At 38.3% G+C, this 7,466-nt stretch overlaps 1 long non-coding RNA gene across 1 annotated transcript; it reads right to left on the bottom strand.

Annotated features, from left to right (window-relative positions):
- Positions 1-2,904: 2,904 nt before the first annotated feature.
- Positions 2,905-7,222, bottom strand: LOC141741513 (uncharacterized). The gene is made up of 3 exons (XR_012586390.1): positions 7,180-7,222; positions 6,782-6,908; positions 2,905-3,072 (listed from the first exon to the last, which is right to left on the bottom strand). It is a non-coding gene; the product is annotated as an uncharacterized LOC141741513 (long non-coding RNA).
- Positions 7,223-7,466: the final 244 nt, after the last annotated feature.

Here is a 7,466-nt window from a genome sequence, read left to right as displayed (position 1 = left end):
TTGTAATCCTTGAGCTATTCTTGTGGTTTGGAAAAAAAAATAATCTTTCTCTAATTTATCAGTGCACTTCCTGAATTTTTGAAAATTGTATGTGGTATTTTAGCAAGGTTTAAACCTGAGATACATAGCAAAGAGAAAGGCATACAGTGGTAGAAATTACTTGAGAAGGCACACACTTGTCTGACATTCGCTTGGGAGGAGGTAGTACAGAAAGGACTTTTTTCTGCTCTCAACAACAACTCGGGAAACATGCTAATTTTTCTATAGATTCTTGGCGGGGGGAGGAGGGAGTGAGTAATTGGCCAAACCAAGAGAGGTTTGAGATCTGGTGGAGCCAAATTAGGAGAATTTATGACAAAGAGCTGATGTGCAAAAGGGAAGGTTGGCAATCATTTTGTTGTGTGGTACAAGGTACTGAATAATTACATGTGTCCTCAAAGAACGTGCAAATGAAAGGGTGGCAAAACAGATCTCCATGAAGTGGCTAAGAAGGAACATGTAAAATAATGTCTCCACATATATAGGAGTGTTCCTGTGAATTCAAAAGGACCAGGAAAGAAAGACTTGAGGATGAAAAGGGCAAAAGACTTACTGTATAAGTAATTTGTAAGTAATTTCTGTCCACATTCAACACAGAGGAGGTTTGCAGTTCAGGCAAAGTCTGTTCAGGAAAAAGGCAGAGTTACTTTCATTCCTAAAACAGAACAGTGTGTTCCTAAAACAGGGGAGAAATGTCACAGTGCTGCTAATCCCTCTGAAGTAGGTCAGGCTTACAAAGATGGAGAAGATACACCTCATTTGAACCTGATTAGGAGCGTGAAACAATAAATAGATAAAAAGAGAAAACAAGGAGGCCCAGACAGACAAAAAAAAAAACCTGTCTGGGCCAAACAGTGTTGCTTTTGCGCTTACTTCAATTACTGTCCCTTACAAAACTTACACTCCTTTGGCTTCATCGGGCTTCTGTCGAACCTGTGTATCTTCAACTTTTATGCTTATATGGGTGTGTTAATCTGCTGGCTTTGCATAGATCTTGAGAGTTAGTTTTTCAACTTCCATGCTTCCCACTGCTGTTACAGAGAAGGTTTAGCAATCAGGCTGTCAGTTTAGATTTCAACAGCTGTTGGTGGAAGTGTGTCCATTAACCACAGATAAGTTTTGGACAGAATTTGGAAGAAAAAGATTTAACTGTTGTAGCTGTCTCTTTTAATCCTGATTATAAAATGGAAAGTTCAACAATAGTATGGTAAGAACAAGTAGGTGTGGTAGACCTGAATGAAGGGAGAGACACCAAGAACATATTTTTCTCCTGTTCTATGATACTGCAGGCACTCATGTCACAAATATTTCTATACTGGAATTCTTCTTTACCTTGGTGCCCGGTCCCTGCTCTGCACAGAGGATGCCACCAAAATACATTGTTTCCTAGACTTCCCTAGCAGTAATTTCAGTGTTTCTCTTGAAGGACATGAGGAAGACTGCTTTGTTCTCCATCAGTTTTTTTCCCTGTGCAGAGTCTTTATGTTCACTGAACTAAAATATAGCCCTCTGTGACAGTGTGGCTTTCCACTAGAAAAAAGAAGGGAATTAAAAACTCATTGATTTTAAGGGGGTGATATAGAGCTTACAGTTAGAAAACTTTTCTGTAACTTTGTTATGTTTATTTTCTACTTTATTGAATATTGTCCTATTATTAGTTTCTAAGTTTCTCATGGTAAAGAAAAATAGTCCAGCATTTTTGATGTGTTTTCTTCTACTGTGTGCCAAGACAGATCCATGACACTGCTTAGAGCAGAATAAATTATTGTAACACTCATTTTCCTAAAATATGCCTAATTTCACCATCTGTGTAATTTTTTCAGTTCTATATGGGATTTCCAGAACTATCCTCCTAAACTTTTGGAATTTGTTTTTGATGGATTTTTTGTAAAACTCAAAAATAAGAGGTTATCACAGAGACAACAGCAATTTTGATATTGCCAATTTTCATTTCATCTGTACATGAGTAACAAAATAATAGTGGCAATATATTTTTCACTATGGGAATGGTAAAAGAGTTTGCAACTTGGTTTATAATTTAAGACAAATAATGTAGAGAATTAACTGGTCAAAAATAAGTATACCATGCATGTTCTAGCATGGATTTGTTAACCTCAAAGCTTGTTATATTTAAGGAGAATGGTTTAGTTTAAAATAGATCAGTAAGTACACAGCACTGTAACTAACTGTTAGAAACTCACCACAGCTCTGTCTTTGATATTTATTTAAAATTAACAATAACTTTTATACAAAAGTGTGACTTTTGACAAGAAATGTTCATATCTGTCCTTCACAAGAGTACAAAATTCATTGGAATATTAAAAGAAATATATAAAGAGCTTTCTTGTTCATATGAGTCAAGTTCATATGAATCTAATGACTACCCAGCAAAAGGTAGGTATATAATGACAAGAGGAAATCATATTTTGCACATTCATAAAGAAAGCCAGTGAAGATACTGTACCCATAGTACTTCTAATTAAATGTAGTTTTCAAGAACATCTCTGGCTAACTTTGAGTTTTGCTGTCCTGCACAAATGTGAAGAACTAGACTTGTCCTGTCAAGCAATCTGACGATAAGTTACCAAAGGTACTCAGCACTGAAAAACGTATCATCTTATAAAGAAAACTCACCACTCATTTGTTGTTTATGCATATTCTACAGGTAAGTTAATATGCATCACTATAGGCACATTAGCATGCTCTAACAGTTCTGCCCTACCTTCCCGAATGGCTGCTCTTAATCTTGTAGTATTAAATAATATAAAAAAATATGCTTTTTCATCTTGCCTGCACGTCCAACTATGGAAGACACTCGGCTACTGAGATGAAGTTTGTCATACAAAGACTGGAACAGTTGCGCACCAGAACACAAGAGTGCTCAGTGTACTTTTCCCAGAGCCAGAGACATCCATAACCTCCAGGGAGCAGAGACGCCAGAGAGAACCTGGTTCAGGAAGAATGATGCCTGCGCAGGAGCTAAAGGAACAGCTTGCTTGCTGGCTTTGGAAAGAAGACTGCTCAGCAGGGAACCTGGGACAGAAAGAACGAGACTTGGAACACAAAGGGCAGCCTGTTTGTGGTGAAATGTCTCTGTATTGGTATCTGTACATATCTTCCAAGGCACAGGAAGTCATTTGCAAGCCTTATGTAATATCCAGTCCTGTCAAGAGGTGCATGCTGGGGGATTCCTCTGCCCACACAGTGCTCCACCATGCAGGTATGCCTCCGCATCCTTGTTTTTGCATAACTCAAGCATAGACCTCCTACAAGATCATCTCCCACCTCTAATGTGCATCTGTTCATTTTCTGCCTGTCAAGCCTCTTCAGAATTTAAAAAAGAAGTTGCAAGAGATAGGAGAAGCAGCTTTCAAGTTTGAGTGCATCAGATATGGACAGATCTGATAAGAAATGTGAATTTTTATTTCCCAACTTTTTCCTTCCTTTTTTATTTTCCAAAGTGGAATTATCCTGCTGTATCAGGAACTGTTTCTTGCAATATATTTTTCCTCAGCAATAAGAATATCCCCAAGGCAGAAGTACAGTTCTCTTTTCAGACCTGACACCTCCAAAGCCTGATATATGTAGCTAAGTGAGTTAGATGAAAAGGTATGATTAGGTTTTTATTAGATTATGATGCAAACTCAAGCTGGCTTGGCTCATCAGACAATAAATCTAGTGCAAACATCTCTGGCCAAATTCTGCTCTCACACATGTTGCTCTGAGTGCAGTCAGTATTCTTCTCTACTGTGATACTGGTTCTCTTCTAATATTTGTGAGAAGGGCATGGGCACATAGGGCATGATTTGCAATGAAAACAGTCATTGACATAGAATAATTCTGATTGTGCTCCCAAATTAAATCATAAATAATACTATTAAAGGCAAGGGCATATTCTTCCCTACACAATACACGAATCCAAAATTCAGACCTTTATCACAAGTCTAAGATTTGTTAGATATGGCATGGATATTTATTTATACACAGCTTTTTACCATCAGTGGCTTATTTCAAAAATAACCCCTTTTCAGCTACTTTCTGGCAGCAGCACGTTGTGTTAAGGAAGTGAATCAAACTGTACCAAACTGTGTTGAGGTCAGGTAGACATGGAGATCTTCTATTGACTTCAGAGGGACTGCACAAGGATTGGGCATCTGAAAGCTGCCCCGGGGTGCTGCAATCGCAGCAAGTGCTTTTTCCAATCCAGGCAGAGTGATAGTCTCGCTAACAGTAGGCAGCTCTCTTCACACTACGTCATACTCATTTTAAACCCATTCCCAATGCTGCAGGAGCTTAGCAGGGAAGCAGACTGCCCAAAAGCACAGATGCAAACACAGGCTAAGCTCACAGATGTTCCATGGCAGAGTATTTACTGTGCACTCTATAACACACAAAATATATGCTGTAATACTTTTTTAAAGGTCACAATACTTCAAGACTTCCTGTGAAAAGAATAAAAGCTCACCTGAAAAGATGGCATGTTTGAGAAAATGAAAACTACCATATTGTAAGCTAAGTGCTTGCTTGTGGTCAATTTTGAGTAAGTGTCTCAAAGAAATATTGTGGCAGAGCCATAAATCCAGATGCCATTGCATGTAATTTTCAAGCCAAGCTTCCACAAATTCCAACCTTTGTGAATATCTTTATATAATCTGAATTTAGTGCTGAGGTAAACAGCCTCTGATGAAAGCAGCAGGATAAACATGAAAAAATAAAAGAATTCCAATGTATCGCTGTACCTTCACTACCTTTTCAGAGTTTGTAGTCATTGTGTCCCTCAGTAAGAAAATCTGTCTTCATCTAAATGCAGTGAAAAATAATATTTCTGGCCCCCATCTGAACAATTAATGGGTATGCCAGCTTGATATGTACACCAGTATTTCTGAGGCTCCTATGGGGTTAGTCTTCTCTAATAATTTTCAAGGTTTAATAAAGTAATGTTCATCTCTCTCCTTCAGTACTCCAAAACAGATATAAAATTCTTATCCTGGACCTCCTGTTTAAGCAGTGATTACCCGCAGCACTGAGCATGTTTCTCATGTTCCCTTCCCACTGACCTGTGCATTATGGAAAGGGGGGACAGCGGGAATCTTCAAATATACCAAGGCAATCAGCAACCAATTATCCTCCTGTGATTAAATGCAACTTCCAAATTGTCCATAAATATTTAAGCCTATTGCAACTTTTGAACATGTTGCTTGATAATGAACACGGACAGTGCAGAGGAAATTATTGATTATTCTCTGGGGGGCAGGGGGGTTCCTGTGCCAAGCACTTGTGTGATCCAGCTCTAGGATACAAGGACGTCAGGCACAAAGTCAAGATAATGTTTTTGTTTTGAAAGAAAGAAGAAAAACTGTAGAGGGTGCAAATTTATCTGAAGTGTGGGCTGATGATAGGGCTTATTTAAAACTTTCTCTCAGAGCTACCTTTTTGCAAAAGAATGCATTAGCAGATATCTAGAAATAGCATGGTTTTGTACAGAATATGAATGTTGAAGTTGGTAAGTGCTCAGAGCCTTATTTGCCAGCCTTTTCCTGTTAAGTACTGTTCAGCTGTACAAGTGGATGATGAAAAACAGATATAATCAATAAGTGGATTATGTAGGGTAACAACATAAAGGATACTTTAAGGATATAAATACATAGTCTTAAATGTCTCATTCCAGAAAAGCCCTGTACTGAACATTAATTTTTATTGCTGAAATATTCCTATCCATGTTGCAGCTTTCTACGTAGCAACCCCTTCATGAAAAGTGTTCCTGGTCTTTCAGCTTCATCAATAAGCTCTTAAGTCTGACTTTCCTGGATATACCTTCCCCTTGAGGGAACCCTGAAATATATTGTCCACCTATAAATGTTTACATATCCTCAAACATCTTGTTTCCATCTATATCAGATGATTGCATAAGAAACAAGTTATCTTGCTTTGCAAATGGCATGTCGTTTATGATATCAAAGTTACTGAAGAGTAATTTTCAGGGACACGGACCCAACACTATAATAAACTGCTGTTGGCATACACTTAAGCACAGAGAAAGAGGCAGTTTGCAAAGCAGAGATCTGCTAAGCAGCAACTGCCAAAGCAAGTCTGCTTTGGTTTTAGACCCGCCTGTCTCTGACAAGAGACTGTAGATCCAAGTCTTACATTCCAGTCCTGCGACTCTTTGGTCACTCCTACAGCCTGTCCCTCAAGCAAGTATACCATTTGGCATACTTGACTCTAATTATAGCTCATGTCGCAACTCTCTTACCGAGTGGGAATATAACTGTCCCACTGCTCAAAACACTGAGGAAGGGCGAAATTCATATTTCTGTGCCTCGCCCAGCACAATAGCTTTTGATTCGTGTGCTTCTGTAGCACAAGTGATGGATATTCTTTAAGTTAATATTTTACTTTTTTTTTCCTCCCATTTCTGTGAATTTTTCCATCATAAACGATTAGGTAAACATGGGAAAGCATAAGACAATGATGACCTGCTATGTTACTCCTTAGTTTATATCTAAAACACCCACAGGCAGACGTTTTGCTTCTGTCTTAGAGATGCATTAAGAAAACCACTAAGACTGTAAACCTGAAGGCAACTGAATCCAAAGGTATCTTGAAACAGCCACGTTAAATGGCTGGCATTTATACTTGTAACCCTAGCAGATCCTTGGCCATAATAAGAAGATTACTTTCTGCTTTAGCTTCATAGAGAATTGTACTTTAGGCAAGCTGTAAGGATATGGCTATAAATTACCTGTTTCATTTTGATCTAAATACAGATCCATATGCATGGAATACGTCCTGCTAAATCACAGCTTCTCACACAGCAGCACTCTTGTTCCTCCCTTCATACATCTTTGTGAAGAAGCTGAATTACATGCCTCATTGAGGTAAAAGAAAAAAAACACTTTATTGCATTTTAGAAAACAATAAAAATCATTTTAAATTATTGAACCCTCCAAGCAATTTCTTAAATGCAACCATATGATTTCTGTTGCAGAAGGCAAAAAGAAAGCCATAAGAATGTGCAGGGAGTCACCCAAGTCCCACCACACCCTAAGAAATGAGCTCTGCTGTCATTCTCAAAACCAGAGGGCTGCTATTTGGAAATGCAACAGACATTTTTATAAGTTGTCTTAACTGTCTACCTACCATTTGCTTCTACTTTTGGTTCAGTTATTTCCCAGTAAAATCCATCCTGTGAGTGAAAGACCAGACAATTAGAACAACTTTTTGGCTGGTAGCAGGTACTAGTTGCTTCTTCTGTCCAAAAAGGATTGTGTATTTTATGCTCAGAATTTCTTCTGGGGCTCCCTACTATCCTTTAGTGCAGATACCAGACAAAATATCAAGTCTCAATAATGCTTGGGGATTGCAGAAAAGGTGTAGCCCCTCCCTTAAAGTTACTGCACCGCTAATCTGCCATTTTTCCATTCTGT

This window comes from Larus michahellis, chromosome 3 (assembly GCF_964199755.1).
Source record: "Larus michahellis chromosome 3, bLarMic1.1, whole genome shotgun sequence".
In the NCBI taxonomy this organism is placed as follows: Eukaryota; Metazoa; Chordata; class Aves; order Charadriiformes; family Laridae; genus Larus; species Larus michahellis.
The sequence above is the reverse complement of the archived record's forward strand: the minus strand, read 5'-3'. Positions and strand labels throughout refer to the sequence as shown.